At 39.0% G+C, this 26,296-nt stretch overlaps 2 long non-coding RNA genes across 4 annotated transcripts in view; one reads left to right on the top strand and one right to left on the bottom strand.

Moving 5' to 3' along the window:
• Positions 1 to 368: 368 nt before the first annotated feature.
• LOC111562292 overlaps positions 369 to 26,296 on the top strand; it is a 94,137-nt gene continuing 68,209 nt past the window's right edge. For both annotated transcript variants that reach the window (XR_002745419.2, XR_002745420.2), the window contains exon 1: positions 369 to 645. This is a non-coding gene — a long non-coding RNA (uncharacterized LOC111562292). The remainder of the gene's footprint in view (positions 646 to 26,296) is intronic.
• On the bottom strand, positions 1,899 to 24,990 carry LOC109491454. 2 transcript variants are annotated; one of them, XR_002745421.2, is made up of 4 exons: positions 24,794 to 24,990; positions 6,826 to 6,992; positions 3,873 to 4,552; positions 1,899 to 3,013 (listed from the first exon to the last, which is right to left on the bottom strand). It is a non-coding gene; the product is annotated as an uncharacterized LOC109491454 (long non-coding RNA). The 2 variants fall into 2 exon arrangements; XR_006585419.1 differs by having other exon boundaries at positions 1,899 to 2,653.

Raw genomic sequence — 26,296 nt, 5'->3', positions numbered from 1 at the left:
ACCCTTCGCGATTTGGGTCCTTTTGTGTTTAAACGTGTTATGGGGAGGGCGATTCCACGGACTCCATGCTAATGATGAAGACCTGTGTCGGGCACACTCTGAGCAGAAAGCTCAAACCCAGCGTGGGTTCCTGCGTTCCTCCCCAAAAGGCCAAAGCCCAAAGAACCCTTTTCATTTGGCGAGGGGCTTGACGAAAGGGAGGGGCGTAGGCGGGAGCGGGCCGGGGTCTGCAAGCCAGCGGCCGGACGCGACGGACTTGCCCGGCTGCTCAGCTTGGCCGCCAGCATCAGTGCCGGCGACTTGGTTGCTTCCTCTCCGGCCAGAGAGTGGGGACGCTTCTCCCCCCCCCCCCCCCCCCCCCACGGCGCCTCGGGGTCGGCGCCAGAGGCCCAGAGGCTCTGGCCTGATGGAGGCGAGGCAGGCTCTGTGGCCTCCCCGGGTCAGTCCGAGTTTAGTCTGCGGAGGCGACGGCGGGGGAGCTGGCCGGGGCCAAGATGGACCCCAAACCAGACAGGCGCTTTCCTCCCCCCCACCCCCCCACCCACTCGCGCCTTAGTCCCTGCCCATATTGCCCGTCTCCGGTAGGACTATCTGCCCGGCTTCTGTCTGCTGCCAACCTTGCCCGAAACCTAGACCCCAGACTTGGTAAGTCGCGTTCTTCCCCCACCCCGCCCTGCCACCTTCCTAGCGGACTGGGCCCGCGACTTCGTGCACGCGCGTGGCCCGAGGCGCGCGCTGAGAAGTTGGGCTGGTTTGGAGCAGCCGCGCGAATCCGGCCTCTGCGGCTGGTGTGTATGAACGCCTAGGACCTCAAGGTAGTGAGAAATGTCGCGGGGCTCCCCAGTGAGGCGGGAGCGAAAAGGGTCCAGCCTCGCTCCCCTGGATCCTCTTTGTCCCTCTGGACACCAAAAGCTACCTTTTAAGAATAAGCTTTCTGCTGGTCTCTAAAGAGCGAGAGCGAGAGGAGAGAGTGAGAGGAGAGAGAGAGAGAGAGAGAGAGAGAGAGAGAGAGAGAGTGTTGGGGGAGTATGGGGGAGGGAAACTGTCCCTTCCCTAAAGCAGTGTCTAATCCCTAAGGTCTCCAACAAAGTTTACTCAGAGGTTTCATTCGAATGCTGTGAAGTCCTTGTCGTTGTTGTTGTTACTATTTTAAGTGAAGATTTCTAAGTCACGCTTCTCAAATATACGTGCCTCTTGAGGACATTTCGACAATTACCTTGTCCACTAACTCCACTCCCTTCCCCTGGAAAAAAAAATAAACGTAATTTTTCAGTAGTTGCCCTAGGACCCATCGTTTACATGTCACTAATGTGAAGAAAGAAGGAAAGAAAGAAAAGCAGCCTTGGTGTTTCTCGCTGGAACTCCGTGTGCTCTATTATTGAAACGTGAAAGATGGATTTTGGGGGGGGAGGGGTAGGCAGGGCTCTGGAAGAGTGCTTTTGAACCGTGCTGCCCTGTTGCACGGGACTGACCTTTGGCTGACACGGCCACGGAGCGGGCCGTTCGTTAACGAGGATTTGATACATTAGACATTCGAGCTGGGCGTGTAAACCCACACTCTGAATCCAGATTTTGCTCAAATTAGTGTACGAGGAAATGATCTTTTTAAGTCCCGAGGCTTAACCAAATGTCAGGAGGGCCAATCGCTGCCTGAAAAGGGCAGTGGAGGACACCGGGTAAAAGACACATTCCTAGCTCCTTAAAAAATAAACAAAACAAAACCAAAAAGCCTTCTCTGAATAATTCCTGAAATCTCCCAAGTCACCACTTGGACGAAATGCTTATAAATAAAGCTAATCGTTCGTTCTAATAAATTCTGTTGTGTTAAATCCTAACACTAAGCAAGACTGTGAAGGCAGCGGCACAGTTAGGGCAATAATCCTTTTCTGAGATTCGTATATTTTGAGATGCTGTTTTACTCGGTGGAGATACTGGAGTATGACAATTTATATCCGCCAGGCAGTGGGGCACACACAGAGGAGGGAGTCACAGATTTTAAAGCCGTTTCAAAGTTGACGCGTCCCTCAATTTGATTTGGTTCGATTTGTCTCCAGACGTTGGAGCCCGGAAAGGGAAGGCAGGCTGGCCACCAGCACCCTGGCCTGGAGCGCAGCGGCCGCACGGATGGGGCAGAGGTTGGGGACTTTGCTGCGGCCACTTGCAGGGTGCGGCGGCTCCCGCAGTATTTATTGACTGATTCGGGAAGGTGTCATTATATCTAAGCTCACATTAAAGCTCGAACTTAAAAAAAAAAAAAAAAAAGAGTACCGCCAGAAAATGCTTTTCTTTTCTTTCCCCCAATAGCAGAGCCCGCTGTTGTCAGTTGGAAAGGGGGGAGAAATTCTCTCCTGTCGAAGTTTCCAGCCACTCAAGGAGTGGAAGGGGGAGGGCGAAGCGAAACGGTGTTCTTGCTCTGTACCTGGCAACCCTCTAACCGCTGGCTTCTTCACGTTGCTGTCCTGGGGAGAGTATCGCAGAGGCAGACGCAGACGTTTTCTGCACCTGAGTGCTGGGTTCTGCCGCTGGGTTTTGCTGGGTCTACGCAGGGGCGGTTCCTGGGATGCGGATTTCATCCAGGGGAAAACGTACACGAAACAGTTTTTGGCCTCCTATCTTTGCTTAGAGAGGCTCTGTCTCCATTCCTCGGTGTCCTCTGAGTGTAGATGAAAAGATGGAAAATTAAACGAGAAAGGCACTTACTATCATGGGAAAAAAAGATAGGTTAAAAATAAGGAATCTAGGGGAGAGAGGTCATTCTCCAAGAGCCTACGTTGAAGAAATACAGACAGGGCCTATGAGAGCTACAGGACTTGCTCCACAATGGGTTTTGTAGATAGCGTCCCCACGCACAGGCCGACGGCTCGCCAAATTCTGGTTCCCGACCCTTAGGACAAGGGCAACTGAGCCGGTTGAACACTTTTCGAGACGATAGACGTCCTGGTCCCCTTTGGAAAAATCACACCTTTCCAGACTCTTGAGAACCCCGCAGGCTTGAGAAGGTTGCAAAAATGGTCTAAGAGTTAAGAAGAGAATGGAGAAAGAAGGGAAAGGTTGGTAGAGGATGGAGAAAGGAAAGATTGTGGCCAGTTAACTGAGAGATCGAGTTCATTTTCCCCCAGTGGCGGGTCCCAGCACCCTCCTACCCAGTCTGCGATCACCAGTTACTGACTGGTGCAAGGGCGAGACACTGCCCGGGACCACCAACTTCCGAGTTGTGTCAAGTTGAGGTGGAAACGGTGGATCTATTTCATTTTAAGGTCCACTTTTGGGAGTCGGTGGGATTACTACAATGCCGATGCTTGTAAGAGTGGAAGGAAGGAAGCACTTGCCGCTTACAGACTTGCTCCGAGTTTCTTTGGCCCCCTTCTCTACAGCCTCCACCCTCGTCTAGCCCCGGGAGCCTACACCTGGGTTTGGGCCTCCGGACCCGGTCGCAACTCTGGGGTACCCGCGAGTACCCCGGAGCCGTGAACCCTGAAGTTCTAAATGCGACGTGACTTACTGGCTGGCTTGAGGAAAGCCTCTTTCGCCCCTTCTGGGATATCATCCAGCCCTGCCCGGGGCTCCCTCCCCGAAGCCCCCAAGGCCTCGGTAGGTCGGTCGGGGCCACCTTCGGGGCTGCTCGGGGGACCTGACGCAGGCCGCGCTGCCGCTGACGTCAGGGGCTCCCGGTGGCCCGAACCCCAGTCCTGGCAACAAGGCGCCCGGCGTGGGCGTCATTAATTATTAGATGGTAAATATTGCAAAGAAAGCTCAAGCTATAATTCAGGCGGGAGATTGTATATATATATATATATATATATATATATATATATATATATATATATATACACACATTTCGGTTTCTCAAAGCATAGTTACCAACTTCGCACCTTCTTGTGGTCCCGTCTGCCCTCTGGGTCCACACTTTTGTAGGTCTGAGCTCTTCACTTTGTAACTGGTTTTGGGGATTCTTGGTGGAAGCGCCAATATTTGTTCATGTGGGAACTGCATGGTTACAACTTCCCTGTAGATTCAAGCTTGAGGAGCTTAATCATCTCGATTAACCAAGGGGGTGAGATGTGTGTGGGCATTGCTTCATAAAGCTGGATCTAGGATGCTCACATCCCCTTTTCTGTTTCGTCAGAATCTTAGTCCGAGATCTCATACTATTATTGTTGTTGTTGAGTGAAAAGGAGGGGAAAAAACCCCTATCAAACACCGACAGGGCCAAGGTAAATGAATAATGCCATTCGGTATCAGGAACAAAACCTTCCATTTGTAAAATCAAACACAGCTCTCCTTTTTTCTTTTGTTTTAAAAGGAATCACACCTATAATATCTACTTAAAATAGAATGTTAAGGAGCAGTAACTTCTTCAAAATAACACTCGTTCTCGGTGCTAGCTCTAATACATTTTCAAAATCCTTTCCCCGAGGATTACTGCCGAATAAACATAGGGCACAGCAGGGTCACTGTGGCACGAATTCTCTCTTGGGCTCTTCTCTACAAAAGGAAGAAAGAAATCATGCCATATATGATGGAATTCCACAGGTGATGGTGAGGTGATTTTCTGGAAAAAGAATGAAATTATGTAAGAATTAAACTAACCCATTTGAATCAAGACAATTTTTATAGGAGTGGAAACAATAATCCACAAATTTAAGCGTCTTGCATATTATCTTACTTGTCATAAATAATTTCTCTGCAATTCTCTTGTTATATTAGCTGTTTGAAAGATCCTGTATATAAAAATAAAGTTCACATGTATCACTGCATAAGACCAAGAAGTAGCAGCTCTCAAAAATATAAAATTATCTTCATACATATGAATATAAAATGTATTTGTCAGGATCCACAGGGCCAGAATGAAAAGCCTCTCTAGTTATATCTATAGGAGGTAGAAATATCCTGAAAAGTATTCTGAAAGGCAGGTAATTTGTTTAGTGTTTCACAGACAGAAAAACAACTGACCGAACTTTTTAATTTTTCTTTTGGAAGTTTTAGAGCCCTGCAGGCAGCTTTTGACTCAGAACTGTGATGGTGACCATTTTATTCTCAAGTTTATAATTTATTTTTAACCAATAGTTATGTGGTAAATATTTAACAAATATATACAATCTCTCAGAAGTGTGCAATAATTATTTTCTAAAATATGAGTAAAAATGGAGCTCACTCTTATACATCAGATACATATATTTGCAATATTGAGAGCTTTGTGAAGGAGAATTTTAAAAAGTGTCAACAGTCACATTAGTAAATGTACAAAATTCCACAAGCATTCATCAATAAAAATTTCCAAGAATTGTGTATTAAATGTATTAGAAAAGAGATAACTGCACACAAAAGGAAAAATGAAAAGAAACCTCATTTAGGGAAATAAAAACAAACAAAGGTCCAGGGTCCATCATATACTTTTTTCTGCTATGATTATTATGTATTTCTATGGCTTGTTATACCTAGACTTTTCTTTAAAATTCCAAAAATGTGTGTTAGCTGGAATAAAAAATATTTGGAGTTGCGGACAACAGTTAATTGGCATTCAACAACTTCGGTGCTGTTTTCTATTTTACGTACTACTACTTTTATATACTACAAATCTTTCCAGAGAGTTCTGCTATTTTTGGTACAGCAGGCTGAAATTTATAGGCCTAAGATATATTCCAGACTATGTTTATAACACCCTGGCTGAGAAAAACCCTAGGATATTCATTAGATTTTTTTAAAGTCAGCTAATATTATTACAGTTCCTGAATCAATAAATATTTACAGATTTAAGGCAATAATTGAATTGAAGGGCCACATTTGAAAGTCATTATGTGTGTGTGTGTATATCTTCAAATAAGTGATTTGTACAATTTAGACAATATCCTATGGAGGTTATGTGATTTTTCTGCTGCATCAAACATGATTTCACTTGCTGACCTCGTGAAGTCAGTTGATATTCTTGGCTCTTACTTAGATTTGCACTTGTGAAATCAGTGTCCTAGACAAGATGCTCACTAAATGTTTATGTAGTCCTCAAAGTAGTGATTTCACTTAGTCTTGCTTATGGATTAAAAAAAGCAACAACAAACCTTTTAACTTTTTATTTGTGAAAAAAAAATAAATCAGGGAAATCTTAACTGATTTGGGATATAAATGAAATCAACTAGCAATTCCTATTGTAAAACCTCATTGTTAAGTTTTCTTTTTTTTTTTTTCCCTGAGAGTCTTGTTTCAGAAATGTGTTCTACTAAACAAGGAAGGCTACAGGAAACCTCTTTTTCTCCTTCTTAGTTTGAAAAGGAAATAAAATACATTTCCAGTGTTTTGTTTATGTGAATTACAAGGAGTATTTTCATAAACAGGGGCAGAGGATGCTTAAGAGATGGAAACACTATTAAATTCAAATGTTTAAGAGCATGAATTTAGGAAGTGTAAACTAAGTTCTGGTCACATACAAATAGATGTATATTTGAAGGCGATACAAATACCACCATGTAAGTAACAAGAATAAGAGGAAAACACAATGCTCCTGCACACTCTCCTCGCTAGATCAGTGTGAAGAGCTAAATATATTGAGTATATTATTCAATCCACAGGTTCTGCAGCTGTTGCTTGTTACTTACCTGTCAGCTAACTGCACTTGACTAGACCAATTAATTGATTAATTAATTACCCGACAAACATTAGAGATAAGTATAGTTATTGTTAATAGAGACTATGTCATTTCAAAATTAAATTTCAAATGCTTTCTTCCTTCCAGGCATATAACAGGAGAAATATATACAGTTATTCAAAATATAAGGTAAAATATGGTACTTGTCATAAGAGAGGCATACACAAAATTGGGGAATGTTTTACTTTTTGATTCTCTTTAGAAGATATTGGATGTCACTTGCTGCTTTAGAAAATCAGAACAAAATGTCATATCACGGATTTTTCTTTCTCTTTCCTTCATGCCCTCTTTTGCTCCTTTTCCTTCTCTTTAGCTCCCCCTTCTTCTCTTCTTCTCTTCCTTGCTCTAGAACCTAAGGTAAAATGAAATTTTTAGAAGACCTTTCTCAGGATGGTGGCAGTGGTGTTGTGAGCTCACTGCCTGAATCCTTGCCAGGCCTTTGTCTTTTGGGGGAAGTTTTGTCCAAGTGCCCATCTGTAGTCAGCTAGCCTGGGCTCCCATGGATGGGCTTAAACTCTGGGAATGCTGGGATCTGGGGCTGGTCAGAGCTTTTCAGCAACCAGGGTGTCCATTTTAATGGTCGAAGTGGGTCAGACCAAGCAGAGACCAAGTTCTGACAACTCTAGGTAAATATCTGAAAAGAGAACACTGATTGGTCACCAGGACATTTACACTTTATAGAATTGAGCAGGGTTTCTCTCTTTTCTATTATTTGTTTGATCTAAATACAGATTCCCTTGTCACTAACAAATAAATCTTTTGTTTGTTTTCATTATGGTTCTTTTGTTCATTTTAATTCAGTTTTTAAAATATTCACTATAAAAGTGTCAGCATAGGACTAATTTTTCAAGACTATTTTTTGTTCTGAAATATTAAGCCATGTTTTCCCTTCCCCTAAGGCTGATGTGATTCTCTGGCAGTATTTTCCAAGGAAATTTTATGTCCACTTTATAACATTTGATCGTCACCCTATGAAACTAAGAAATAATTCACGTTTTCTGAAAAGGGTTCCAATCAGGTTCTTTAGAAGCTCAAAGTAGGACTAACCTGTAACCAATCAAAGAATTAGAGGTAACTGGTCCAATTACATATTATTCACATTCCTTTTTTTTCCCTTTGTGCTGTTTTTGGGTCATTTGGGAAGTGGCGCAACTCAGATCAGTTTGATTTGTATTTTCTAGCTGTTTGGATGAGTTGATTCAAGCAGGAAGGGTCACAAAGTGTGTTTGAGGACTTTGTTGTGTCATTGTCATGTGATTCTAATCCTTTTTGTAACAAGTTTTAATATTGAGCAATTTCAAATACATACAAAAGTAGAGAGAATAATGTAATAAATCTTTATCACCCAACTTCAGCGTCTATCAACAAATAGCCCAGTTTATAATATTTCCATCCACCGTTCTCCCCCAGAATTATTTTGAAGCACACCCTAGACATCCTATTATTTAATATGTAAATATTTATTATTTAATAAGTTCTTAATGTTTGCTACAAAGCAGAGTGGCTTTTTCAAGTCAACTAGTATGTTTTTCTGAAACACTGCCTGGCCTGAGCTTTGAGCTGCTGTTCTCGATCCTTTTAACAGTTTTGCTTCCAATACCAGAGCCTTTATTAGCCACTGGAATCAAGGAGCTCTGTAGTTATCAAGGGCAAAAGAATAATTCACTTGATTATCATCATAATCAATGAAGATGGAAGCTTCAAGTGGGAAATCTCATAATCTCCAGAGTCTAGTAGTCATAATAGAGTGAGAATAATTCACTCAAAAGTTTCTGATTTGGGGAAAAGTGATGACTAGGAATCTTTTAATGAAAAAAAAAAAAAAACCTATGAACTTGTATTGGTATGGAAAAATCATTGTACTTGAAAAACTATCACTTAAATGCATTCAATTGGGTTTCAGCTTTATTTCACCCAAGGTAATCCCCCAATTATTGATATAATAATAAATATGAATTTATGCACTGTGATTTAAATGTATTGTTTCCTTATCTCATTAAGTCACATGAAGCCATATGTTGTTGATTTTTCAAAAGAGAGTACTGATATTTTAGAGCTCTATGCCAAACTATTTATGTATGAAATTATGTGATGTCTGGAATTTGCTTCAAATAATCTTGGGCGAGGGGTGGGAATGAGTGAGTGTAAGAACCAAGACTTTTATTGCAGGGAGATGGGTACCTGGGATTATGGTAATATTCTCTACTTCTGTATATATTTATTTTTTCTTAATAAACTAGCAAAAATGAAAAAGATAAAATGTCAAGAAGAACTCCACTAAAGTGTTTTTCTATCTATCAGTAGAGAAGTCAAAAGAAGGAATGAAATTATATTAAAAATTAAAAAGATAAAAGTTTACTTGCATCGTCCTGGACTACCCAAGCGTGTCCTTGGAGAAGCCAGTGAATCTCTTTCAACTTCAGTTTTTACATACATGAAAATACTCCCTCTGGTTTAAATAAATGCTAATATTTTTTCCATATACCCCTATGTATTAGATATGAATTCATAACACCTTGCCAGCAAAAATGTTGCTTGATAATTTAAACTTGTAGTTACTTGAATGTTTGTCATCTAAATGTTTCAAGATCTATGGAAAGGTCTAGTTGTCACTTTCTACTTGTGGTCGTTTTGTGCATTGATTATGGTAGAACATTTCTCAGTATGTGGAGAAAATAATGACAGTTATAGATTTTAAAATGAGATTCTTGCTATAGCATAATGCTTTTCTTTTTCTACTTTTCTTATGGGAAATACAGACTCTTGAAGTTCAGGGTTAACTCCTGCCTCTTGTTTCTCCTTCCATAACACATCTGCCCTTCAGACTTCATTTCTGGGCCATTCCTTATGGAAGTAGAAAACACAGCATCCTCATAATGTAATTCATTATGGAACTTGGAATTGAATTATGATTTTCAGGTTTGAGTTTTTATAGTGGGCCTCCAGTGTTGACTTGTGTTGCCCTTCCCCATTTCCTAACCAGTTCTAGAATATTAGGGATAAGAATAAGTAAATCCTTCAAAGTGCCAAGTTATCTTCCTCTCAACCTATCCTGCCCAGATTGGCATTCCGTCTCAGTTTTCTTCCATGTTCTCACTATGCTGGATTTTCCTGTCTGCAACCCAAATCTCCCCAAGGATGCAAACCAGCCTAGACAGTACCATGAGACTAGAGCATTCGAAGCATTCTAGTTCTTTCCTCCATGGGACTAGATCCTGGTCCTACATCTCTAGCAGTAGTGGTTCTTGTAACAGCATTCAGAAATGATGGTTCTTCTTATCACTTTGTTATGTCTGCTGTAACGTATGTATGTATGTCTCTCATATCAAGCCATATCTGACCATGCCAAGGTGTGGAAGCCATTCATTGAACTAACTAACCATCCCCAGTCCAGCCTTTGAAGTCAGGTAAGCTCTCTCTGGACCAGTATTCCTCAGGGGGCTTGCATCAGCTGTTTATACAAATTCATATTCCTGGCCTTCAGTTCTAAGTGAATGAGAATGAGAATGTCTGGGTTAGGCTGTTATTGGGAATCTTCATTTTAACAACGTGAAGTTTAAAACTCATTTGATTGAAGTCCTAGACTGTGTCCTTGGATGTGACTTTTTCTCTGGGCCTTGCTTCTATTGTTGTGATTTTAAACTTCCTGGTGCCTGCACTTTCTAGAGTCTGAACTTCCATCGAGATTCATAAAACAAAAAGCCAACAACAGTAATGATGTTGGACAGGTTCTTAGCAAACAAAGCTGGTGGTCTCAAACATACTATTTGTGTTACCACCATTACCCTTACTATAATCGCTGTCTTCTTGATCTAGCATTAGAGGAAGAATATGTGTGTGATATTAATAATGATAATGTGCATCAAAGTGCCTTTTAAAAAGTTAAAAAGCACCTGATAAATGCAGTGTATTATTCAACAAACACTCAGTTAATGAACTCATAGTCTGTTTGGGGGCACTGTACAACTTGCCCCCTGAACAGAGTATGAAGAAAATGAAGAACATGTTTTCTGCTCAGGGGAAGCCCATAATGAGGATAACATGCGCACATAATGTTATAGAAAAACAATTGGAAAGCAGCATACTTGATTTATATCCCAAACATACTCTTTAGTGATATAATTCTGAGTGCCCTGGGAAATATAGGATAACTATGTGCTTATGTACCAACCATTGTCTCTGTTGATGTATCTATGACTCTGTGTATTCATCTCTATCAAACATCTGCTTTCATCACCTCTACTTTTAAATATCTTTAAAGTAAATGTGATGCAGTTAGAATATAAGCTCCATGAGGGTAAGCATTTTTATGTTTTGTTTACTGATATATTTTCACTGCGCAAACGGTGCCAGCTACATGATAGACATTCAATAAGTGTTTGTTGTCTGACTGACTGTCCTAGTGGTTGACTGAATGAAATTAGTTAGAAAAGATTTCCAAAGAGCGATGAGTGTAAAGGAGATCTCACAGTGCCTGCCTATTGGTTGACAATGGTTGTGTAGAGAAAGGGCCATAGGACATAAGATAGAATTGGCTTAGTGGTGAAAATCTCCATATTTGACAATTCCAGTCTGCCCACTATGGATCATTTCAGTAACCAATGACTTGGGGTGATTGTAATTGTGATTTTCTGGCTCAGAGGAGGAACTTCCTACCTCCCTTTTATTTATTTATTTATTTATTTATTTATTTATTTATTTTTACATTTTTTTTTGAAGTTTATTTATTTATTTTGAGAGACAGAGAGCGTGAGCGGGGGAGGGGCAACGAGAGAGGGACAGACAGAATTCCCTCAGATGGTGGAGCTTGAACTCAGCAACCAGGAGATCACGACCTGAGTGGAAACCAAGAGTCAGAGGTTCAACTGACTGAGCCACCCACTCGCCCCCACCCCCTTTTAGATCTGTGTTATGAGGTGTAACTGAATTCTGTTTGTGGAGATAAACATGTGAGGTTTTGTGTTTGCTTGTTTGTTTGTTTTTGGAACGTGGCATTTCCTTTCTTTAGGAATTGTGTCTGTTTGTATACACAGATACATTGGGCAGTGACATATATTTGCCAAATGTCAATAGTTGTAGTTTAATTGTAGTGATGTCTTCTCCTTTGCAACTTCATTTTCTAGTCTATCTGAGGAAAGATAGAACATTTTCTCTTGGAAACTAATGAGTGAGGATAGTCGAAATTGAACAGGCTACTGATTATAAGCAAGTAACCCAACCAGGATTCTAAATAGAGCTGGAAACATAATTTGACAGTCTTTTCATCTAGATGCCGTGTGAAATTTTAATTGTTCAAAGATTATTTGCACATACAGCAATTTAGTTTGTTGCCTGTTTCCAAATACTGAAGAGCAGTGATACCGTGTGTGGGTGTATATTTTAAAATTGCAATTTCCAACCTTTCATTCACTCATTTAACAAATATTTATCGAAGGCCTCCTAAATCCCAGGCCCATTCTGGAGATGCGGTGGTAAGTCAAATTTCCTCATGGGGTTTACATTCCAGTGGGGAGAGCAGTGACAACAATTAACATGAAAGGAATGCATATAAAAGGGAATTTCACATAGTCGTCAGTGTTGTGCTTAAACTCAACCAGTGTAGTGGGACATGGAGGGCCTTGCAGGGTGGAGAGGCTAGTGTAATCAGTGGCCTTTCTGCGGAGCTGACATTTGACCTAAGACCTAAATGATGTGAAGGAACAAGGAGAAGGGGGTCCTGGCTAAGGAAAGACAAAATCTAAAGGTGCTGGAGTGGTAATTAGTTTGGCATGTTAATTAATCCATTCCTTTATTCTTCTCCACAAATATTTGCTAAGTGCCTGTTTTGTATCAGATGCAATGTATTCTAAGGTGCTGGGGAAATGGTGACGAACAAGACAGATATCTTGAATACCAGCTCCCATGGAACCATATTCTAGTGAAACAGAAAGACAAACAAAGCAAACAGAAAAAATATCAGAAAATAATAAATGAGATCATACTAAGCGGGATGGAACAGTGCGATAGATACTTTTTTGGTGGATATCCTAGCTTGAGGGACTAGAAAAGGCCTTTCTGAGTCAGTGACTGGTATGATAGGAAGCTCACATTCGTGTCACATTCTACCTTTGGATATTTCGAATTATGTTTTGGGATATAGTAAAACAGGCTGATGATAATGTGTGGCTCTTGTTGGTCTACCTGTAACCCCACCATTTTCTCTTCCCCTAATGAATGCATATGGGAATGCAAGGAACTGTAAATTTTCAAGTTTATAAAACAGGAAAAAAATTCATAAATTTATGTACTTTATTAGTAGTAGCAAATTACGTGAAACTTTCCCCACTGGGGGTTTGGGATATTCAGGCTTAAAACAGCTGTTTTAATTATTGGGAACGTATGGCAGAATTAAGGAATTTTTTGCTGAATAAATATTAAAGAAAAGCTTTAACAATGATGAAACTTGAAACTAAACAATGAGAGTATGCAAATTAATATAGATTTGAGCAATCCCGCAAAGGCAAGAATCAGCCTTGGTCTTAGCCTTGTTATACTTTTTAATTAAAAGCAGCAAATCCACCATTGAGCACATTTTCTTATATTTTATCATTTTTCCCATGTTGGGATATTGTCTTAGTTTTTACTATCAACAAGATATTGGTATTTAAGTCAAGATTCAACATCACAGGGAATAGAACTCTATTTAAAGTAGTTCATGTTGAAGGGTGTTTATTGATAGGAAAGAACATGGACAGGAAACAAAGTGTAATGTCTGCATGTGGATGACACTGAAAACATCTCTTTATCTACCTATCTGCTCCACTAGTTTCCTGTTTCTCTTTTTGCATACACTTTTTTTTTAGATTTTATTTTTATTATTTGTTATTTATTTATTATTTTTGTTATTTCTTAAAAATTTTTAAAAGTGTTTATTTATTTTTGACAGAGAGAGAGAGACAGAGCATGAGTGGGGCAGGGGCAGAGAGAGAGAGAGGGAGACACAGAATCCGAAGCAGGCTCCAGGCTCTGAGCTGTCAGCACAGAGCCCAACGTGGGGCTCAAACTCACAGACCGTGAGATCATGACCTGAGCCGAAGTCGGATGCTCAACCGACTGAGCCACCCAGGTGCCCCTAAAGATTTTATTTTTAAGTAATCTCTACACACAACGTGGGGCTCAAACTCACCACCCTGAGATCAAGAGGTGTGTGCTCTACCAACTGAGCCAGCCAGGTACCCCCATAATCTTTCTTGTCTTATGTATGTTTCTTTGTTTCTCCAGAAATTCACTTTACATGTGGTATTGTTTGACATTGGTCTCAAATTCCATGTGGCCTCTAGTTCCAATTTTCACAGCTCTCTGACTGCCTTTGTCTTACAATGACCAGTTTCAAATTCCTGGGAGAGATACTTTGATTTTCCCAGTTTAAATTAGGTATATACACTGGTCCAATCAGCTGTAGCTGGAGGAGGGGAGCAGGAGATAGGAGCTATACGGTATGTTCTTGCGATGTGTTATGTTATTAACAAACAATCGATCTCCCATAATATAAAAATAAGGACTATCTCACATTTAAAAACTTGAAATAATACTTAATAAGGATAAAGCACCATTTTGATATCCTCTTCCACCCACACCAATCCTGATACCATTTACCCTCTCCCTACTCAGTACTCTTCCTAGAGCTGAATGTGCTTTAGAGATATACACACATACACACATTCTAGAGACAATAGTATAATATCACACAAATTTATTTCTCTATTTAGCAAATAGTAATTGAATGCACTGGAAATTTAGCATTGCATAAAATGAACAATAGTTGTTGCCCTCATGGAGTTTACCTGCCAGAGGTGACAGACAGACGTAAAACTCGCTAAATAAATATGTTACATGGTACTTGGGAAGATCATGAGTGCTATGCAGAAAAATAAATTCTGAAGATAATAGGAAAGAAGTGGCCAGAGAACAGACCAATTTGAAGGTGACATTTGAGCCAAGACTTGTAAGAGGCCATCTAGAGAAAAGACATTATAAGCATACGGAACAGCAGGTGACTGCATGTTCAAAGAACATGAAGAAGTTCTGTCAGTCTGAAGCAGAATGAACAAGGGGGAGAAGAGTAGGAGAGGTCAGAGTAACTATGGGATTCTGGGAGCTGGGGAGGAGTCGGGACTACTCACTGAGGTTCTTGTTAACAAGTTTAAGGCCTTTACTTTAATTCTCTGTGAGGTAGAAGACACTGTAATATTTTGAGCAAAGTAACTTGATCTGACTTATTTTGAGTGGATCATCATGATTTCTGAGTTGAGACTAGACGGAAAGAGGCTGGCAGCAGTCAGATGTTAGGCTATTGCTATGATTCAGGCAACAGATCATAGTGATCTGGACAAGAGAGTAGCAGAGAAAGTGATGAGTAGTCAAGATTCTGGATTGATTCTGATGGTAGAGCAAACAAAGTTTCTTCTGGATTAGATGCAGATGTGAGAAAAAAAGAGAAATCAGTGTTGACAACAAGGATGGCCTTGAATAATTGGAAAGATGCAGTTTTCATTAACTGAGATAAAGAAGATTGTGGAAGGGGAAGTTTTTAGGGCATGTGTGTTAGGGAGTGGAAATCAGGAACTCAGTTTTGGAAATGGTAGGTTAGATATGCCTTTAGACATTTGTGTGGAATAGTTGAGCAGGCAGTTGGATTGGAGTCATCAGCATAGTGATAGTATTGAAAGCTTTGAGATTGAATGAGACCACCAAAAAACAAATATAAAGAAAGAAGAGGTATAAGGCTCAGGTCTTGGCCTCTCCAAAATTAGGAGTCATAGAGATATGGAAGAACTAGAAAAGGAGAGAAGCAGTGAGTGAGAGAGGAAGAAATCTAGGAGAGGTGGTGTCACGAAAGCTACGTGAAGAAAGTGTTTCAAGAAGGCAGGAGTGATCAGCTGTGTCAAATGTGATGGCAGGCCAAGTCGGAGTAGGAGAGAGAAGTGATCATTTAATTCAGTAACAGAGCGTACCAGTGATTTGACATGAACAATCAGGGGGTTGTAATGGTAGAGATAATGATCTCTTTGGAGTAGGTTTGAAGGAGACAAAAGGGGGAGAGGAATTGGACATAATGAGTATATAGGATAAATAAAATGGTAATATTATTTTTTGGGAACTTTTTTATGAAGCGATATGTGCTAGTGATTTATACTATTCTTTATAGCTCTAGTTCATTTCTCCTAATGATCATGTGATTTTTAATTATACGGATGACCACAAAGTGTTTAAGACAGTTCTCTAAATAGACCTTAACCCTTTTGTTTTAGTACCAAGAATATCAATCATCCCTCCCCTGAAACAAAAATATAGATGAAATGTTCAGAGGGAATCCATAGATAATAGGAGAGGCCAAACCATGTGCAGACAAGAGTTGAGATAAGCCTGGCTATAGTGGGGATTTCATAGTGGAAACCGGTTGGAAATAAACTCCCCCAAACTTTTCCCCGATAACTCTTCCTTGGTTTAGTGTCAACACTAAGCAGGCAAACGCAGTTCTCTGTCTCACAAGAGACACAAGCGTAGGTCATAGATAATTTTACCAGTTGTATTTTTTTCAAAACATTTAAGTTTGTGTGAGTTGATTATGAAACCAACTACAGTTCTCCATTATCCTTTGTGATCGAGTGGAAGGTTTTTTAGTTGTTGTTTCGGTACCAATCTTCAGGATGAACATTCTTGCTTTCTTATGTTATTCTGTCTACTCTCAAAACAACTCAACCTATTTTGGAATGCTTTGTAGCTAGAAACCCCTTTTAGTTCCAAGTCTCTCTTATGAAGACAGGAGCAGTTTCTCCCCAACCTCCCACATTGCACAGCTGTTTATGAGGCTTGTAATTAATGAAGAGTTGCTAATAACCACACACCCAGTGATGTTCCGGGCTTGTTGAAAGAAATAGGGTGGGCAACAGTCATTGGGCTGGGGCCTGTAACTGTGCCTTTTGCCAATGGGCTGTAGATTGGCTATTGTCTTTTTTGGTAAGAGAATTTCTGGGAGCTCTACTCATATAGTTCATGCTAAATTACTTTGGTAAACAGGAAATGATCTGAAATGTGGAAAAAAGTAGAAAAGTTAAAGAGGAATTTTCTAAATAGAATTAGCTTCTTTCCGTTGGACTTATTTAAAAGTCTACAGATCTTCAGGAATTTCCAGATTAATTGTCTGGGTTTATTGATTTCTGTTTTCAATTGCTTTATTAAATGGCAGCTTCTGCAGGCAACCTCATTTTCATTGTTCTAATGAAGAGAGCTTGATCTAGTCCAAAAGTTGAGAAGTCAAGTATCTGTAGGAGCCAAAGAAAGAACTAAGCAAAGCAGCCCAGAATTAGAACTCACTGGAGAGAAGTGAGGACTGGGGTGGATTTGTTGACACATGAGAATGTCTGCCTTGTCTTAAAACTCCTCAAGATTTTCAAAAGAAGATAGAAATCTGGATTTTAACATGACATCTTTCAGCTTGGAAATATTGGCAATGAGCTCAAAGTCTTAAGAAAAGCAATCTGTAACCAAATACATTTCAGGCCAAAGCAAACACATCTGCAGGCTGGATGCAACCCCAGGCCACCAGTTTGCAACTTCTGGTCCAGAAGGATCGGTGGTTAGGCAGTGCTTTGGGACCAGTTCTTCACAAAGACTTAAAAAACAAGTGGTTGCTAATTATCTAAATGTTCATCGTTACAAGTCGTTCTCTCTCTTTTTGTTTTGGTAGCAAATTTTAAATCACATTAGCCTGATGTTTGAAACCTGCTGGTGGAAAGTAGAGTGATCATATATCATGGACTTCCCAGGACAGCACTGGCTTAGGCCTGTAGCAGTTAAAATGATTAATGCTACCCCTTTTCATTTCCAACATTATATGGACACTTTAAGTGTCTCTTTTGTCCCTGCTTCCCGTTTTTCACTTATTTCTTCCCCTCCTCCTTCTCCTCCTTCTTCTTTAAGTAAGCTCTACACCCAACCTGGGGCTTGAACTCATGACCCTGAGATCAAGAGTCTCCTACTCGTCCGACTGAGCCAGCCAGGTGCTGGCTCACTTATTTTTTAATTCATTTCTTTTTATAAAAGCTATCATGATGCATTTTAAATATATAAAAAAAACCTAGACAAATATCATAAACCTCCATGTAGCCATCATTCAGTTTCAGTACCTATCAACTAATGGCCACATGTTTCTTCCATACCCTCACCCACTCCCTCATCCTGTATTATTTTGAAGAGAAGTCCCGATTTCATATCACTTCATCCATAATTTCTTATGCACCTTAAGTCAGTATTGTCTAAGTACCAGTCTAACACTAAACGTTTGGATTATAACTCATTTTGTTTTAAGTTGTCCTTACTTTTTTCCTTGACTTCTTTATAGCTTTTCTTTCTCCACTGTGCACCATGAGTCATTCCTTTTGTTCCTGAGTACTAGTACTGAGATACTTCATTAGCATTTCTCAATAACTTTTCAAGAGTCATTGAATATTAGTTGCTGCTTTATTTGTGTCTAAAAATAAATTATTCTTATATGTATTATTAAAAATAAAAGGTAATTTTGAAATTTATTTTTTCTAGTCTTTCGACTTCATCCATCTTTTCAACTACTGATTTGCCCACCCTTGAGTGATTCTTGGTGAAATTATCTCATTGCCTTGTTATAAAGTGGAAAGATGCTTGCCAGATTCCAGTTCTATGATCTCTTATCTATTGTAGGCTAATCCTGGGCCTTAATTTCAAGGTTTGTTTGACACTTTTTGGTGGAAAATGCGAATTCTGATAACTATGTCCTTTGAAAAATTTTATGAGTTGCAAATAGTAAGAGAGACAGCAGACATGATTGTTAGAGAGGAATGGACTTTGGAGTCAAACAAACTCATCTGTGTGCATGTATTTCCTCCCTCCCTTCCTTCCTTTCTCCCTCCCTTCCTTCCTTTCTCCCTCCCTTCCTTCTTTGAGAACTTCATTAAAGACTCAAAATACTTTTCTTACGTCAGAATTTTTTTCATAGTTCAAATTTTTTGGATTAGTATTTATGAAGGCATGTTATATAATACACACATATAATTTGATAATAAAAATGATTGACTCCTCAGATAAACTACTTCTGTTAACTTTCATTTCACCTATTTAGAAACCTTGAATAAAGATGTATTATATTTTTACTCTCTTTTCATTTCCTTCTGTGTTGTATTTATATTTTTCTTTTCTATGATTATTTATTTATTTACTTACTTGGTTGTCAAATGATCCTTTATTGAGTTATTTTCTGTTATAGCTCTTAACTAGCTGGGCATTCCACTGTACCTCTATTGCTGTCATCTGTAATGTCATGAGGGTGGTGGCCATCAGCATTGCAGCTCACAGATTGGGCACTCCCCAGGATCTCTTTAATGGCTCCAGAGAGTTCTCTGTCTAAAGATCTGTGTGGCATCTGTCAGGCAATGTTGACAATCTCATCAAAAGGGCTATTTCTGGTGCCTCTGGGTGGTTCGGTTGGTTAAGCGTCAGATTTCACTCAGATGATGATCTCACAGTTTGTGGGTTTGAGCCCCACATCTGGCTCTGTGCTTGACAGCTTGGAGCCTGCTTTGGATTCTGCGTCTCCCTCTCTCTCTGCCCCTTCCCCACTCATGCTCTGTTTCTCTCTCTCAAAAATAAATAAACATAAAAAAATTAAAAAAAAAGTCAATTCTTTCCCTTCCCTTTAAAAATAAAAGTGATATTTCTGCTTCTTTCTGTCTCTTGGCAGTTCCTTTAGGGCTTTGATAATCAGGGCAGAGGCAGAAGGTACCGCTTCAACCTGGGCCTATGTGTTCTGAAGGATCAATTTCACTGTAATCCTCAGACCTATCCAGTCGCCAGTTGCCTTGGCAATGTCATCACTAACCTGTTTTGGAGACAGACTCAGGGGGCCAGTCTTTGATCTTAGGGGCCAGGACAGATAGGCACCCGCTTCCTCACTGGTACACCTCAGGTATAGGACTCTGATCTCATTGAAGTCAAACTTAGGCAGCCTGGTGGAGGCTGCTGGTGATGGATGAACCCAGATTTGGGATGACCAAAGACAGTTGCACCTTTATCTCCTCTGAGCCAAAAGCCAAAAGCCAAATTTTTAAATAACATATTAAAATTTTCTCTTTAATTGAGTTTTACGTTTTTTTCCTCTTTTTTTGTGTGTTTGGTAATCCTGATCTGCATTTTTCCCCAATATTCAATTTTCATGTGGAGGGTACCAATTGCTCTATGTTCTCATATGGCACATAATTATCTTATTTTCTTATTTAATATAATTTTGAAATTCTTTGTGATCTTCATAGTTATATACATATATATGTGTGTGTGTGTGTGTGTATATATATATATATATATATATATATATATATATATATATATGAATGAAAAAGAAGATGTTAGAAGGTAAAGGAATTATTCTTTTTCTAGTTATTTACACAAGTAGTCTCACTGTCCCCACAAATTTTCGGGTTAGAACTGTGCTTGGGTTAAACTTAGAAACAAGTGAAGATTTTGCTTAAAATCCCCTCTCTCCTCTTGAAGTTCATCTCTTCTTCCTGTGCCTCATCATTCAAAGGTGTCTTGTCATTATATAAGTCATACCTCTACCTCAGTTTTTCATCATGTTGAGACAAGAGTTTTTTAGACCTTAGATTCCTGATTTTGTATTTAATGTGGTGTGCCTTCAGTGACCGAAATTTCCAGTCGAATATATAAATGCTCCTTAATCATGCCTTGTTTGAAGGCTTATCCCTTCTACTGATAGAGTTAGCTCTGATAATATATTTTGTTATTTCTAGGTTTACTTTTGCAGGTATCTAATTCTGCAAAGAATGCATGAGAGGACAAAGCATGATGTTGGTATGCGTGTGTATGTATATGTGTCTGTGGGTATGGGTGTACCAACATGTGTCTTCTTGTCCTGAAACAACGGGTATCTCTCTCCAATATCTTCATAGTGTTCTGGTATAGGATGAGTTGGGGAGGAGTTTTCAACTTTTCGAACTTTTCTAAGTTCTGCCGTCCTTGTATATTCCCTTCCTTGCCTGGCTGGGTAGACAAAGTGTAAGCTTGAAGTGCTTCATTGCCAGAGTGACCTTTCATTCTCCCAGGTGGCTGGGATTAGATACTGCAGTCCTCAAACACTCACTCACAGTTCTTAGTCAGAGACTAGGTCACAGCCAAGCAGTCAGCCTCGGGGGATGGCCATGTTCAAGTTCAGCTCATTAGTATCAACTCAGGCCGTGTCTTCTGTTTCTGTTCTCACGGTTATGTCAAGAACATGCAGAATTTAGGCTGCTTTAAAAAATTTAATCATGTCTTCTCAAGTTTTGACTGCAGAACACCTAGAGAGGACTGGATTTTGGAGTCAAACAGACTCATCTGTGTGCATATATTCCCTTTCTCCCTTCCTTCTTACCTTCCTCCCTCCCTTCTTTCCTTCTTTCATTTTTTTCTCTTTTTTCATTTGTTTATTTATTATAGGAATGGATATAAAGCAGCATGATAAAATTTCAAAAAATTTAAGAGAGTATGCAATGGACAGTAAGTAGTGCCTCCCTTTCAGGTCTCTAGACTCCTCTCCCAATTTTAGTATATGAGCTGCCCAAGCCAACACTAGACTCCTTTCCCAAAGGCAGCCAAAGCTAGCATTTTAGGTATCCCTCCATAAATTTTCGATTACTAATCAAACATCTATTTATATTTATACCCCTTAATTTAAGTTCTTTTAAAAAGGTCAAATGTTTCTGGCTTATTTTCACTTAAAATGTGTCTTGAATGTTATTCCAAAATAGCATATACAGATCTACCTCATCCTTTTTCAGGTCTATATTTGGTTACATAGTGTTCTATTGTATGGGTGTAAATGTTTTCTTGAACTCGCCCATATGGAGGGAACTTATTTCCAGTTCAAACATAATTTAAAAAAATTAAAGATGGTATACGGTGAACATTCAAAGAGACATTGGAGTATAATTATTGGAAACGTTCTTAAAGTGGATTGCTATATTTACGCATTTAAATTTTGATAGTTATTGTCAAATAGTCCCTCAATGAAGTTGTATCAACTTACCTTCCATTAACATTTAAAAGGTCCTAGTGTCAGACTATATACTTTAAGTTTTTAATTTATATTTTTTACAATTTTTTAAGTTCATTTACGTATTTTGAGAGAGAGCGCGTGCAAGTGGGGGAGGGGCAGAGAGAGAGAGAGAGAGGGAGAGAGAATTCCAAGCAGGATCCATCTGTAAGTGTGGAGCCCCCAATGGGGCTCAATCTCACAAAATCATGAGATCGTGACCTGAGCCAAAACCAAGAGTCTGATGCTTAACCAACTGAGCCACCTAGGTGCCCCACCTATTTTTTTTTAATTTAAATTTTAGTTAGTTAACAAAAAATTTATTTTTTATTAAATTTAAATTTTAGTTAATACAGTGCAATATTGGTTTCAGGAGTAGAATTTAGTGATTCATCACTTACATACAACCCCCAGTGCTCATCACAACAAATGCCCTCCTTAATCCCCATCACCCATCTAGCTCATCTCCCACCTCCCTCCCTCCATCAACCCTCAGTTTGTTCTCTATCAGGCTATATACTATTAGACTTTTAGATCTTTGCCTACAAATTCAATTTTCTTCAATAAAAAGGAAGCAAACAAACCCTCTTTCTTTCTCCATTTCTCTGCCGCCTTTAATTTTCTTGTTTTTATCACAAAATTGGATATTGAAGGTCATAACTTATTAGGGTTAATCATAAATTTCAAATGTTGATTATGTAATCACTCCTTATAAGGGAGAAAGAGGTGTTTCTCTGGGCCGACATTCAATTTCCATGCTTCAATCCCTCTTTGCTTTAACTCTGCCCACATGCTGATATGTGGCAGTGTTAATTGGGCATTCTGCTTTTTGAATCTCATGTAGAATGTACATCCAACTAATTTACCACAAAATTAAAAAAAAATGAAGAGAGCGAATACAGCCATTAGAGTTGTTGTGAATAATTTGAGTTAAATGTAAATGCAGAAAGAAAATAGGAAAACTACTATTAAGTACACCTTACCCTCCTCAATAGAAGACAATACAGATTTACAATGTTAATTATTTCCACCATCTATCTATTTAAAAGCCCTGAGATTGAAATATGAATATGTCAGGTATTTAAATACTAACTTATTAAAAAAACTACTTTATTAAAATATCATTATGCATATTTTAAAGCTATAACTCTGCACTCTGTAGACGTAGAGGTAAAATTCCCATTTATTGTCCGCTGAATGTGAGGGAAATTGGATTTGTCAGGAAGCTGATTGATATCTCGAAGTGTTTTGTTTTCAGTGACTGGCACTGCCTAGTTACAACCATCTATCATCTAACAGGTAATTAGTCAGATTTCTCATCATGAGCCTTCAATCCTGCTGTTTTATTATTGAAATACCACAAACCAGTAGGCAATTTGAATGCAGATAAAGTTCTCTGTCATGGTCTTAAGGACAAAGACAACATTTTGCAATTCAGCAGTAGTGAGTTTGAATAAAAGTCCCTGAAATGTAAGTTTGGGTCTTATGAGAAAATAAATATAAAAAATTTAATTTAATACCACATTTGTCCTCTAACGTGACAACTGAGACATTTGCGATTTACAAAGCAATCTATTGTTCTAATATGAACTTACTTTATTGTAACATGTTACGAGTAGAAAGTTAGGTGAGATAACATTGATAACATGAGAAATAAAGTTAGATAAAATAAATGAACTAAGTCTTGAGTAGCTTTCATCTGTTTTCCAAACTATTTTAAGATGCCGGATGGAAGTAATCTGTAATTAGTAGTAGCTAATCATATAAAAAGTTTACCATTTTTCAATTATTTTTCATAAGACAGTTTAGAAATTAAAATAATTGGAAATTTTAAAGATGAATTATTTTATCACTCTTACACATTGAATAAACAAATTTGCTTCTGAAGTTGTTGCTAAGACACTTTTGGGGCCTTCTATGGTTTATAGATTCAGGCAATTGATTTACATAACTGATATTCCAACAAGATTGGTTACTTCATAACATTTAATATTATTTTCTTGGCTTAATTAAAAATCATTTGGGGGCACCTGTCGGGCTTAGTCAGTAGACCATGCAACCTTGATCTCAGGGTAGTAAGTTCGAGCATAGAGCTTACTTAAAAAAAGAAGGGGGGTGCCTGGATGGCTCAGTTGGTTGAGCAACTGACTATTGATTTTGGCTTGGGGTCATAATCGAAGTTTGTGGGATGGAGACCTAACATCCAGCTCCATGGTAAGCATGGAGCCTGCTTAGGATTCTCTCTCCTCCCTCTGCCCCTCTCCCCTCCCACCCCCCCCCACTTCTCCCACCTGCTCACGGGCTCGCGTGCCTGCTATTTCTCTCTAAGAAAAAAAAAAAAAGAAAAAGGAAAGAAAAGAAGGGGAAAAATCATGTGTTATTTTTTGGAAAAATGAATCTCAATATACATCCACTTTCCAAAAAATTCACAGGACACTATAGTCATTACTTCTTAATAAAATGTAAATATAACCTCTTTTCCCTTCAACTTTTTGTGTGGGAATGAATATGCCTACATGCTTTCTCAAACCTTAGTTAAATAACAATTTCCTTTTCTCTACAAAGTATTGTATATACAGCACATATAGATTAAAATTAACCGGATCAAACGATGTTTTAATTCAGTTACATAGTCATGCCTTCTGATGTGTAATAGATTTTACCAGAAAGAACATTTTTCCATAATTAATTTCAATGTTAAAATATAAACTAGGGGCACCAGGATAGCTCAGTTGGTTAAGCATTGAACTTCATCTCAGGTCATGAGCTCACAGTTTGTGAGCTGGAGCCCTGTAACGGGTTCTTTGCTGTCAGCTCAGAGCCTGCTTCGGGTCCTCTGTCTTCCTTTCTCTCTGCTCCTCCTCCCGTGGCTCACTCTCTCATCAAAAATAAATAAACCTTTAAAGATAAATAAATAACTACATAAAATACAAACTAAACATTAGTTTTGTATGAAGATTGCACACATACTTCACAAACATAATGTATAATAATGGCATTCAACAATTCCTATGTAAAATGTAGAATATAATATCCAATATTACAAAATTGCTTACACTTGTTTAAAATATGGCGTTATAAACTTTTCTTGTACTGCACTTCAGCTCAGGTCATAATCCCACCATGGGTGAGTTTGAACTCTGTGTTGGGCTATGTGCTGACAGCTCAGAGCCTGGAGCCTGCTTCAGATTCTGAGTCTCCTTAGGTCACCCAATTGTTTTGTCACAAACAAAATGGTAACAAATGTTTTGATTAAAAAAAAAAAAAAGATTCCCTGCCTCCCTCGTTTACTGCCCCTCCCCCACTCGTGCTGTCTCTCTCTCAAAAAATAAACATTAAAAAAAAACCCTAAAAAGTTATATTAAGTTACACAAATATCTTTGTGTTTCTTTAAATAGCATAAGCTTTGTTTCTACCATGAACATTTCATAAGGACTTTTCGGATGAAAACAAATACCAATTTATTATAAGCCATGATTGCTTACATGTCTAAATTTTTTTAATTTTTAATTTATTTTTTGCAAAGATTTTATTTTTAAGTAATCTCTACACCCAACTTGGGGCTTGAACTCACAACCCTAAGATCAAGAGTGTCATCCTCCACCGACTGAGCCAGCCAGGCACCTGGCTTACATTATCTTAATGCACTAATGTAAAAAATATTCTTTCAGCTTTTATCACATGGAGAATAAAAAAATGAAGAAAATAATTATAATATTAAATAAGTGATCTTGTTAAGTAGATAAATAGAATATTGCATACATTGTTGCTCAGTGTAGATAATGCGATAAGGTTTCCAGACCTGAATAAGAAGGTCACAATCTCTATTAGCACATAAAATGCAAAGTAGCCAGTTCCCTGAGAATTTTATTTAGGTGATATTTAGGCAATGCTGAATCAACACAAACTGAAACCTTAAGTCAAACTTCTAGGCTCTTACAGGCATCAACATGGAGCACACACTCTCTGCTAACCCCTGGTACCTAAACATATTGGATTTTCTTTCTGGTTGTAAGAGAATGGAAATTTTAGATGCCTACATTGACTACTTGATTACACTGTCGTATAATAAAAATAGTGACAACTGAGATTTGGTTTGTGGCAGCTTCTCTTGCTCATTCACTCCTGTTTTGAAAAAGATACTGCGATCCCCATTTGGTGGATGGGCTACTGAAGCTGAGAGAGATTAAATATTTTGTCAGATTTCAAATAGCCAGTGAAGTGGTGGGGCTGGGATTTGGAAGTAGGTACTTCAATATGGGTCTTAGGCACTTTGTCTCCACTTGTTAGGACCAAAACATAACATGGCTGTCATCCTAAGCACTGCTCTGTTCACTCATTCTAGGGATGCAATGTCCATGATAGTCTTCAGCTATGGGCACTGTAGAGTGGACATGGAGTCACCATGTTTGGAATCTCCCGACAGCTCCTCTGTGCTGGTCTTGCTCCTATAGACTTCCTTTGGTCAGCACTATTGTTTTTTTCATCCATTACCCAAAGAGATGAAAGGACCAGTAGAAGATTACACAGCTGTTAAATGACAGTGTTCGGTAACTCAT

This window comes from Felis catus, chromosome C2, assembly GCF_018350175.1.
Source record: "Felis catus isolate Fca126 chromosome C2, F.catus_Fca126_mat1.0, whole genome shotgun sequence".
Lineage (NCBI taxonomy): Eukaryota > Metazoa > Chordata > Mammalia > Carnivora > Felidae > Felis > Felis catus.
The sequence above is the reverse complement of the archived record's forward strand: the minus strand, read 5'-3'. Positions and strand labels throughout refer to the sequence as shown.